Source organism: Pollicipes pollicipes, unplaced genomic scaffold (genome assembly GCF_011947565.3).
Source record: "Pollicipes pollicipes isolate AB1234 unplaced genomic scaffold, Ppol_2.1 Scaffold_6138;HRSCAF=7277_pilon_pilon_pilon, whole genome shotgun sequence".
Classification (NCBI taxonomy): domain Eukaryota; kingdom Metazoa; phylum Arthropoda; class Thecostraca; order Pollicipedomorpha; family Pollicipedidae; genus Pollicipes; species Pollicipes pollicipes.
This window is the reverse complement of record NW_023596818.1, coordinates 12,944,860-12,955,766: the sequence shown is the minus strand read 5'-3', so window position 1 is coordinate 12,955,766 and position 10,907 is coordinate 12,944,860. Positions and strand designations below refer to the sequence as shown.

General features: G+C 50.8%; 2 long non-coding RNA genes across 2 annotated transcripts in view; both read right to left on the bottom strand.

Annotated features, from left to right (window-relative positions):
- Window positions 1-2,957: 2,957 nt before the first annotated feature.
- Window positions 2,958-6,717, bottom strand: LOC119105797 (uncharacterized). The gene is made up of 2 exons (XR_005095070.1): window positions 6,586-6,717; window positions 2,958-3,575 (listed from the first exon to the last, which is right to left on the bottom strand). It is a non-coding gene; the product is annotated as an uncharacterized LOC119105797 (long non-coding RNA).
- Window positions 6,718-6,809: 92 nt separating this feature from the next.
- The window catches only part of LOC119105796 (uncharacterized), a 19,028-nt gene continuing 14,930 nt past the window's right edge, over window positions 6,810-10,907 (bottom strand). Inside the window, exons 2-3 of the long non-coding RNA XR_005095069.1 lie at window positions 8,755-8,933; window positions 6,810-6,849 (exon numbers count right to left, since the gene is read on the bottom strand). This is a non-coding gene — a long non-coding RNA (uncharacterized LOC119105796). The remainder of the gene's footprint in view (window positions 6,850-8,754; window positions 8,934-10,907) is intronic.

Sequence of the window (10,907 nt, the reverse complement as noted above, 5' to 3'; positions counted from 1 at the left end):
TGCGGAATGGTGGAGGCAATCTGCGGAACGCTTTGTTGCGCATTTCCGTTTCAGAAATTGTATTATTTGCGCCAGACCCCGTGCGACGTAGGCAATGCAAAAGGCTGGCAACGCCGTCATCATCTTAAGCTGTTTGTGAAGATGGCGAAGACCAGTACGGAAAGTGCACTATTTAGGTCTCGCGAACAAAGATGCGTGTGTTTAGATCTTGAACCGTTTTTGCTCGTCACGTAACGGTATACTTGGTTTGGGTCCTGGGTCCTCCTGACGTGATTCTGTCACATAACAGTGCAGTCAGAACGACGCTTACGTGAAGAGACATCTCGTGGCTTTGGCCGCTGCGGCAAAAAATGTGACCACAAGAGATCACAGAAGACAACATCGACATTGGTACAGACAATAGTGATACGTGATGCTGGATAAGCAAGCTAAACTGACATGTTGAAACCGAGCTAGACCTTTTTTAGTCAAATGTACACACCAATTGAATCCAAGTTGAAAGGTAAAAGAAAAAAGGCGAACGAACCAGGATTGAGGTGATGCCAGGTGACGTCAAAACCTTGTGCAAGGTTACGTTATGAACTCAGCGACCTACGATGTTGTAGCTAGCACGGTTGGACTCCGCATTCTGGCACTCTTTGACAAGGCGTCATTTATACCTGTTGTGCAGGGTTATAACATGACCCGGCCTGCCTGCAACTCCGGTCGGTCGCCTTTATTCTAAGATCTAAGTTTTAGATCGGCTTCAACAATTCAGCTTACCGCCATTGTCTAGCATTACATGTTACGATCGCCGGATACCGATTATCGCTTTTGCTCTCGGTGACCTCTGGAAGTCAAAGTTTGTGGTGTCTGCGAAAAGCCGGGAAATCTGTTTGTTATCTGAATGTTCGACATTTGAATTGGTTTAACAAAGTAGAAGGGGTCAGGATTTCCAGGTCGTAGTGCCCCATGTTGAGCTCAATAGGGATTAGCGTATCACGCCAGACACTGATATCGTCCAGGCATTTACGGGTTTATATTTTGAACAAACCGTAATTTGATGTTGCAGTTGGCACCATTCAAGTCACCACTACATGTTTGATCCATGAATGTTCATGTGTGCTTCTCCGCGCAAGGTGATCACGGGATCCGACATGATCGCAATCCTGGTCTGGTCACCTTCCTCTTTCACCTTGAAACTTTGATGCCATGGTTGGGTTTTGACTAAAAGAGTTTTAAATCGGTTTGAACATTTCAGTTTCCCCCGCTTGTTCAGCATCTTGTATTATATTGACCCCTGCCTTGTACCGATCTGGTATTTGATGACCTCTATAGGTCATAGATTTTGATCCCCCACAAATATCCGAGTTTCTCTCGTCATATGGAATGCTCTTCACTTGTACCCATTTTAAAGAAAATAGGACCCGGGGTATTCCATGTCGTAGGGTATCCCGTTGGAAGCAGCGGGTCTACTTCATTGGGTCAGAAAGAGTTTGATCAAAAACAGAAATTTGCAGACATTTATGAGTAACAGAATTAGCACGATTCCATTCGACTCTGCACTGCATACACTCTCAGAAAAGGAAGGTGTCATTTACGCTTCCTTGCAGTGGAGGGTTACCACTTTACCTGACAAGATCTTACCCCTGTTTTGGTCGCCTTACTTCTCACACCTGAAAACGTTGATGCAATTGGTATGCACATTTGACTTCAAGCAGTCTTAGATCGGTTTCAACCCGTCGTTTTGCGCTGCTTATTCAGCATTATCATCATGTCCATCCATATGTTACAGATGTCCATGTCGAATATCGATCTGTATTCGATGACCTATGGAGCCCACAGTTTGTGTTGCCCCTGAAAACGCCAAGAGATGCCCTTGTTATCTTGGGTGTTCTACCCTAGTAGCGACTTAAGATAAATCGAAGGGTTGGGCTTTTCCATTTCGCTGAGTTTTGTGCTGAAGTCAGTGGGAAAAATGTAGTATGCAAAAAAAGATAAGATTATCAACTTAAAAAACGGCAGATTCTTTCAACCTGTATGGGTTAGGATTATTTTGAGTGCATTTTCGGAGTCTGTATATCATTCCAAATCGGATAGTATATAGCACGCATCACGTCTGTCGACATAAAGCGGCTGATCGTTTATGCCTCTGGAATTCGAACCGCTCAGCATCCATGAATAGATGTCCGTCAAATCAGCGTCTTATTCGACGGACGTAACAAAAAGCCTGTACGTAAGGCACCAGCGCATCTTGTGCTGTCGTTGGCACCAGTTTCGTTAAAAGCGAAGGGCTCGTCGATTTCCGCCGAATGCGGATACCGAACTGCTGCTGACTTGACACGTTTTGCATTTTGTGTATTTCTTCTCGCGGTTATTGTTTACGCTGTATGGAGCAGAGCGTTTTCATTGTTCGTTTAATGGAACGACGAAAGGAGTCAGCGTCTAGCAAGGTAAGACAAAAGTTCTTCGCCGTCATATCTATTGAGAATTCTTAGAACGTCTACATCCCCGATACCATCTGAAGTGTCTACACACATACCTGTACTTGCCGACGTCAAGAGTTGGGCAAGCGCTGCTTATAACTAGCCCAATTTTACCCGTAAATTAATGTTACGTGAAAGCATGCCAGTTCGTTATGATCTTCCACCTTCCTTGGAAGCTATAAATCATTAGCATTACAGCGATGTAAGGGAAAAGATGAAATCGAAAAAGGGATTTATGTTCCCCTCTTCCTCATTTTTTGCGGATTTCGTACGTCCTCGATTCACAGCGATGGCTTTTTGACATATTCGTCTAATGCGATAATGGGTTTGCTCGGGCAAAATAATCGACTTAGATCTCTCCCAGTGCGATATCAATGTCATCCACATTATAAAGCGCGTTTGTCATTTGTGAGACCAGTGATGTTTGTGAGACTCGAAATTTGTTCGTCGCGATTTAAGTCTGCGTATTTATTCGGTGGAAGTGGTACTGAATCGATGGAGTTTTCATATATTAATTTGCGTGCCCAATTTACACATCGAACACAACGGAATTGGTGACGGACAATTGATTAGCTTGGCTTGGATACGCTAGGAAGTTCTAACGTCTGCGGAGACGTTCTAACGTGAAGACAACGCCTGCTTAATGGCCCATCTTTTTTTCTCTAGCCATGACAGGTTCCCACATAGCAGCAGCAATGCGACTGGGCACATTCCACCTCGATAACGGAGTCACGTCCCTGGCACACACGCGAGGTACACTACAAAATACTGATATATGTATGCCTCACAGCGCTACCCGCGCACCCCGAGGTATCACCCAGGCGAGGCTCGCGCCTCTCCGGCTGGTGTGTCGAGCCCACCTCCCAGACCGCACACACCTCCCCAGCCCGATACTGAAGCCCGCCTCGCGCAGTCAACCGCGGCCCCCCTGTGACGTCAGAGCTACTGCGTGACGTCATAGCGCGGCGCGGCGTCCGGCTGTATGGAGATGAGCTCGGCGGTGGCGGGGACCTTGGTCTGCACTGGACTGGGCGGGGTGGCGGTCGCGACGAACATCGGCTCGCCACGGGCCGCGCGCCGCTCTCGCCGGCCGCACAAGTTTGATTTGATCTGCGGGCGAGGAACACCGTCAGCGTTGGGAAGAGGGGGGGGGGGGGGAGCGGCCCAAAAAAGACGGTGGGTAGGTCGTTTTGACGCCCATACTCTGCGTGCATCAACACGGTAGAAAATGTCGACCTTTATGAAAGTGGGAAACATAGGGGTGGCGTTCAGACGGCCTTTACTTTATCCGGTCAGGCTTGTACGCATGGGTCACGGGTCACAGCAATGCCCATTCATTCCCACCACTTAACCCAAATGCGTTCCACACACATGTGACCCACCCACCTTTTCCCATGAGCTTTGCCCTTTTCCAGTTTTTGTTTTGTCTGGGCGTGTTGGAAGAATTGGGAAAACGATGCAGGGTTGCTTCACAAATCGTTGGTTCGCTGACTTAAGGAGACTTATTATCAACAACAAATAATGTCACTAATATACTGAGCGATTCCTGACGGTATCCAGATATTTCCCAAGTCCCTCCGTTCACCACACCGTTGACCAAACTTTCCCAAAATGTCCACCCGACTCAGCGCCGTGGTCTGGCCGTCTCGGGCCATTTCCTCTCTACCCATGTGACAAGGAATCCAGAGGGAGATGTGCAACCAGCGACGGACCAAGTCGAGCGGACGTGGCGAGGTAGTCGTTTCGCGGCACACGATATAAAATGTTTCCCATTTTGCTGGGGGTAAATCGGTAAGCTCTGGGTGCCAGCATGCACAGCACCGGTCATGCTGGATGAACCCGTAGGTCATCAGCCTGTGCTGTTTGTCCCGGCGCAAGATCGCGTGTGGATAGCGCTGATCAGTGCCCTCACTATGTTTTGGAATGTTTTTATGTGCTTGAAAGCGGCATCAGAACTGTACAGCGTTCCAAAATCAGGAATGCACAAGCCGGCCAACCTCTGGGATGCTTCGCCTGGTTTGGCCGCTGGCTGACACCACTTTCCATCTCTGAAGTGATCCCGCAGGATTCGGTAAGCTCGATTACGGAAGATCGTGTGAATGGACAAGTTGAGAATAAGTTATTGGGGGTTTGACGTGCTGACATAGAGCTTCCATATCCGTGCTGCCCTCGTAAACGAACCCGCTGTGTAGGTGACCTTGTCGTGCGAGTGGTTAACTGCCAAACAAGCCACCTCCCAAGGGACAGTCACAAGCATTGGGGGCCGGTCACGTCATCCGATAAAGATGAGTTAAGCAGGATATGCCGGACAGCTGGATTGGATTTGGACGTAACTGAGCTAAAGCAAATTAAATGGCTATTGACTGACAGAAACTTCGATCAATACGAGAGCTGTCCGTGAGGCCCGCGGCTTGAAGAGCTACCGTGACAGGCAGCCCAGTCCGGACCTTCAGCGCTGTCACTCAGTATGGACCAGACACATTTCAAGACAATTTACGTGCTTGCTCGCCTCGTTCTGATTGCAGCGTTTTGCAACAGGGCGATGACCGAACAGCAGGCCACGCGACTTCATGTTGTCCACGTGACTTTGTTGGCCTAGCCACGCGGTTCGTCACGTGATAACGACCGGAAGAGGACGTCTGCGCACAACCGCTAGGTGGTGTTGCTCGACGCTGGGGTATTCTCGGCACCTCCAGCTGAACAGTTTGCTCGAGCGTGCCCTAAGTAAGGGTAGAGAGTGTCGCCATTCCCGTCGAACATCTGGGTTCGTTGACTGCTCAGGAGACATTTGGAAGCTTTAAGCTATCGATCCTTAAGTTACCTGAAGTAGGGGCGAGGACTGAGCGTGAAATCGACGCGAGGGACACGAAATCAGCAATATAGGGTTGCACGCAATCCGATGCGCAATTATTTTTGGTAGGTGTTTATCAGATTGCATGTCGTGACTTACTTTTTATGTCTACCAGTATTCTTTTCCCACCAAAAATTAGATTTACAAGAGTGATGTCCAAAACTTTGCAACAATTAGTCAGCGTGAATACTTATGACCTAATCCGACCCGCGAGGATTTGCTCTGCCAGACACCGCTCCAACTCACTCGCTCAAACCATGCTGGTTTATTACATACACAATATCATTATACGTATACATCTCCCGGGGCGGCGGCGGAGCTCATTACCACTGAGCTTCCAGTAGAGCTTGGTAGAAGGACAGGACGGTGACTTTCGGGAACTGCCCCGAGCCGTCAGCCTTAGGCTAGGTGGGGTACCAACATTTCAGCCATTTCCAGCGGCTCAAGGGGAGGACGGGCGACATACAGAACGCTTACCTTGCCAGTCGGGAGCTAGCATCCGACTGACCCCTCGTCCGCGTCCCGTGCCTGACCTCGTCCGTGCCCCACCGAGGGTCGCCGCTGATTGGGCCAGAGGCCGAGGCCACGTGGCTTCGACTAGCCTGCAGTTCCGTCGGACGGGGCGCGGCCGTGATAAGCGGGGCGGTGTGCGGTGCCTGGCGCGGGCACGCCGCCCACAATAGCGCACATGGGCACCGCGCCGCACTCTGGTTTAACAGAGGTGACATCGTGCCAGCAGCTTGCACAAAAAGTTGTCTTGTATTCTCCACCCATTACTCTTTTTCTGGGATTACAGGAAAATTTTGGTTGCATCCTTCCCAGCCGATGGCCTTTCAGAGGCAATGTAGTGAGTGCGTGAAAATAGATAATTTTACCTGGTGTACATTGGCGCGTAATGGGTATAGAGAACGAAGATAGTGTACGTAAATATTTACACAATATTAGGTATTGCACGTTTATGAACTGAAAATACTGCTCTTCGCCTTCTGGTTTTTTAACTACTCGCCGAAGAATTTACATAAATTGACGCTCACGTTTCAACGGGTAGGGCAGCATTAAAGAAGCTCGGATAGGTAGGTGACGGCACTCACATAAACTCATCGTTTTAGATATGATCATTCCCAGAGCCTTCTCCTATCGCACCACTGTGTACTAAGTAGGTCCCCGCCCCTATCCGGTGTCCATCGCTGCCCAGTTGGTACTCAGCACTCGTCGCAGCTCAATACTCTGCTCTCAGCATACACTCAGCACTATCGTTGCGTTACTGACCTCCAGCATGAGGCAGACAGCGATGAGGGTGCCCGCAGCGCCGATGCAGGCAGCAGCCAGTGCCGCCAGCTGAGCGGCCGTGACGTCAGTGGCTGACGTCACCAGCGCCAGCCGCGGCGGCAGCAGCAGCAGCAGCAGCAGGAACGCGCCGGCCGACGCCAGCAGCAGCAGGGAGAGGATGAGAAGCGGCCGCAGCCAGCCGGCGCAGTAGAGATGCCGGCGTCGGCCGCGGCCGCGGCGCCGCGCCAGCTCTTTCTCGAACTCCTAGGGAAGGTAACATGAGCTCTGAAGGTGCCGAAGTGACATTAGCGGACACGACGGTGTGGGGGAGTGAGGGTGCGCGTAGAGACGGTGATTTACGTTGCTTGAAGTTGTTAGGGACGGTGGGGACGGTGATTCGCGCGATTGAAGGTTTTATTCGAGTTCGGCGACTAGCACATCATGATGGAAGGGTGTGAAGAAACTTGGACGGTGAAATATCAGAACTCGCCTCACAACATTTCCCTGCCACCAAAGCGCGGAGATAGAGTTGGTGACGGCTTATATTTAGATGTGTTGCATCCGCTCAAACTCCTACAGCCTGCCTTTGCGTGACAACAGCAGAGAATCCAGTAAATAACATAGTTTTTACAGCAAGAATCACCAGAGCTAGTTTGCATTGCTAACCTGTCTCACACCACTTTGGATGCAGTTGTAAAACCCGGAGTCAATTGAGTGGTGAAGGAATGAATACGGCTCTAGACGGAGTTGCGGGGTCGTATGAAATGACTGCATTACGCGTTTCCACCTCGACAGTAACCAGATGGTCAGAATCAATGTTTCCAGTCGCTGAATGAGCAAACACATAATCAGAGCGCTCCCACCAGGTGGCATTAAACTTTACGTGCTTCCATCAGGCCTTGACATTTCAGTGGTGCAAGAGACGGGCAGGCAGGCAGGTGGTACATCGTTGCCATGGATATGAAATAAAGGCAAACGGATTTTCCAACCATCGTTGTCAACTAAGCCTGATCATTTGCCTGCCTAATTACACGGCTACAAGCCGGTACCGAGTTGGTTCCCTGACCATATGCATTACCGTCTTCCGTATCATGCTGATGTTACAAAAGATGGCTGGATTAAAGGAACCTCAAGGAGCCAATAGTCTTTTCGGTGCAATCCGAACGGCACTGGAATGAATCGAAACGTTTTATAACCGTGATTCAACTGGGAGTGTCTTAATAAGTAAATAATGCATTTATACCCAGTATTACTTGCCCAAGCCGCTTAAATATGGCTTCCATTACTTGCTGGCTGGTAGGTATCCAAGCAAAATTATACGATCCATCAAGTGGCGATCAATTAAAGAGCCGCTTGGGCGGCACGTTTCATACCTGAAGCACAGGCTTATCGCGGCATCATCACTGCTTTCAGGCAACCAACAGATGCAGCATTATGAGTTGAAGCTTTTATGTTGAGTTAAAGATCTTAAATATACCAGGAAGCACCAGTCAAACTCGTTGTAGCGCTAAACAACGATTACGCTGACGGTGCTCAATATTTGAGCAGTGCCCATCATCATCCTTAAGGATGACCAAAGCTCAAAATATTGAATGTCGTTAATTTAATCATTACTTAGCATTACAACGTTGTGTTACCAGTACCTCCTGGTAAAGCAAAGGTTGTTGACTATACATAATATCTTTGAACTCATAATGTCGAAAAGCAGGAGCTGAAGGACTTTCTTATATCATGTATGACAGATAATGACGCGATTCAGGTGACATGTAGCCCCTGCAGTCTGTCTGAGTGCATCAGGCCAGTCACATCGGTGTCTCTTCATGAGTCGGATCAATTCCGCTGTTTTCAGACACTAATTCATCATTGGTTATGTAACTAAGAACGCACTGCGTAGAAGTAAAGCAGTTGCTTAAACAAAAACGTTTTCGGTGCGGGCATCATATGTTTAGAACCTTGGACTGGTAGCAATATAGATTTTTATCTCAGGGGCTTGGGTACGTCTCAAATTTGAGCGGGAGAAGCCTTTTTTAAATAAATTGTTTCCATGCATCAAAGCGGAGTCCATGCCAAACTTGTGTGGAAGTGGGTTTGCAGTGGCCTACCAGACCCCATCCATTTCCAGCTTGCATGCCTATGGTTTATCCAGCTCCGAAAGCTGGCAGCAGATACCTCGTCCTCGTAGAGGTCCAGGTCGACCGACTCGGGCCCATCGTAGAACTGGTGCAGGTAGCTCTTGACGCCAAACTCACAGTTGCCGTTGACCTCTCTTTCCTTCCAGCTGGGCGGTTTGGGGTTCGCCTTCAGCTGCGTCATTTGGCCCGGCTGGCGGGGTCGGGGCCGTGCCCGCCCTGCAGACACGACAGAGGTCATCGGAGCAGTGTCGCAGGCACACGACGGGTCACACGCCGGGTAGTCAGCCAGCGGCCAGTTTTCGTCACCGGCGGCAGCCGCGGTCACCGGCGCAGCGTGCTCGCACGCGAGGGGCCTCCCATTGGTGATGCATAGAGCAGCCGAAGGTCAAACTCGGGCCTGGCCCATCTAATCATTGAACCCGCGGGCAGGGACGGGGCGTTATCATGATCCGACGCCAGGGCATCTGACCGATGAGTTGAGGTGGTCCAAGCTGGGTTCTGGACGGTAGACCGCCGATTTGGGGATTTTGACCGTAGTCCAAGAGGGCGCCTATTGCCGCCAGGGGGCCACGCCTGCTCAGCCCGCCCGGTGGTGACGGCCCTTGCATTGGATGTTCTGTGACACGGGGGTCATCATTGGAGGATGAGGTTACCAATAACGTGGAGTGGGACAGAGACGGGAAGAGCTAAATACGTCACCGCATAACTTTCTGCTACAGTTCTGAAATTACATTAGGAAAGGGCATTATTGGAGCTGAGTTCAAAGCACGGCAAAGACCATGTTATTTGGTGAGCATTAGTTTGTCGGTGTAGCACGCATCACCTCTACACACTTCAAGGTGTGGTCTCTAAGCTGCACAGCATACAAGCCTATCAAGTCAGCAATGAACAAAAGTGGGCCGAAGGACATCATTATGGATGGAGCAGCCAGCCTGGCAGACGCACTGAAGGCGTTCTTATCCTGCCGTTGCCAGTCTGTATTGGCAGCGGTTTCCCTGGAAATGACAGCGCCGCTTGGCCCGCGCTTGGCCCGGGCCCGCGATTGGCCTGCGCTCGGCCCGTGTTTGGCCCGTGTTTGGCCTGAGCTTGGCCCGAGCTTGGCCGTGTTTGGCTCGCGCTTGGACCGCGCTCGGCCCGTGTTTGGCCCGCGCTTGGCCCGCGCTTGGCCGTGTTTGGCCCGCGCTTGGCCCGCGCTTGGCCGTGTTTGGCCCGCGCTTGGCCCGCGCTTGGCCGTGTTTGGCCCGCAATCGGCCCGCGCTTGGCCTGCGCTCGGCCCGTGTTTGGCCCGCGCTTGGCCCGCGCTTGGCCGTGTTTGGCCCGCGCTTGGCCAGCGCCATTTCTCAGGGGTGTGTGCCGGGGCCAGCGGGGCCTGTTTGACCTCCCGTCCGCATCTGCCGCTGTTTGTTCCGCTGCAGCACGTGTGCAAGGGTCGACTCGTGGAACTCCTATCTGATTGATCAGGTTCGGGCGCTTCATACCATTCGCCCTGTTTGGGCATTGTTCGCCATCGCCGTGGTACGGCTGTTCCAGTTAGCAGGGCGGTGGGTGGCTGTCGTCTCGCCGTGATGGGCGGACGCATGGGTTCTTGGCATATCTACACGATGGTCCCATTCCCACTGAAGGCGATCAATGCTCTAAGGGGAGGGAGGCATTTATCACAGGCGGTCATCACACGGTGAAGCACGTTAAGTCCACAGTGCAATCGGGCGACCAGGATAGACGGTGAAGCACGTTAAGTCCACAGTGCAATCGGGCGAACAGGATAGGGTAAAGTTAGTCTACAGTTGGAGCTACTCGGATCTCAATCGATCCGAACGCAATGATCTCAACGTGATCATTGTGATCACGTTGATCTCGTGATCTCAACTGTTCTGATCAACTGATCTGATCTCGTGACCGTGATCTCAACGCAACATTGTGTTCTTCGCGGGGCTATGGTTGGTACCACTGCTGGAAATGATGCCGATTTGCTGTAAGCCGTATGACTAATTTGCTCGAGTGGCGTTGAATGCGTGGTTTGCTGCATAAATACCGACCAAGTCACCCAAGGCGCCTAAACGATGGGATCAATATGGCAGGGGAAGTATTTTCTGGTTACTCGTGATCGTAGTACGTCTTGAAACGTCGAGTGCAAATAATACATTCAACGTTTGCTCTGTAGCATGGTTTGACCGTGCCTTTAAGTTAATG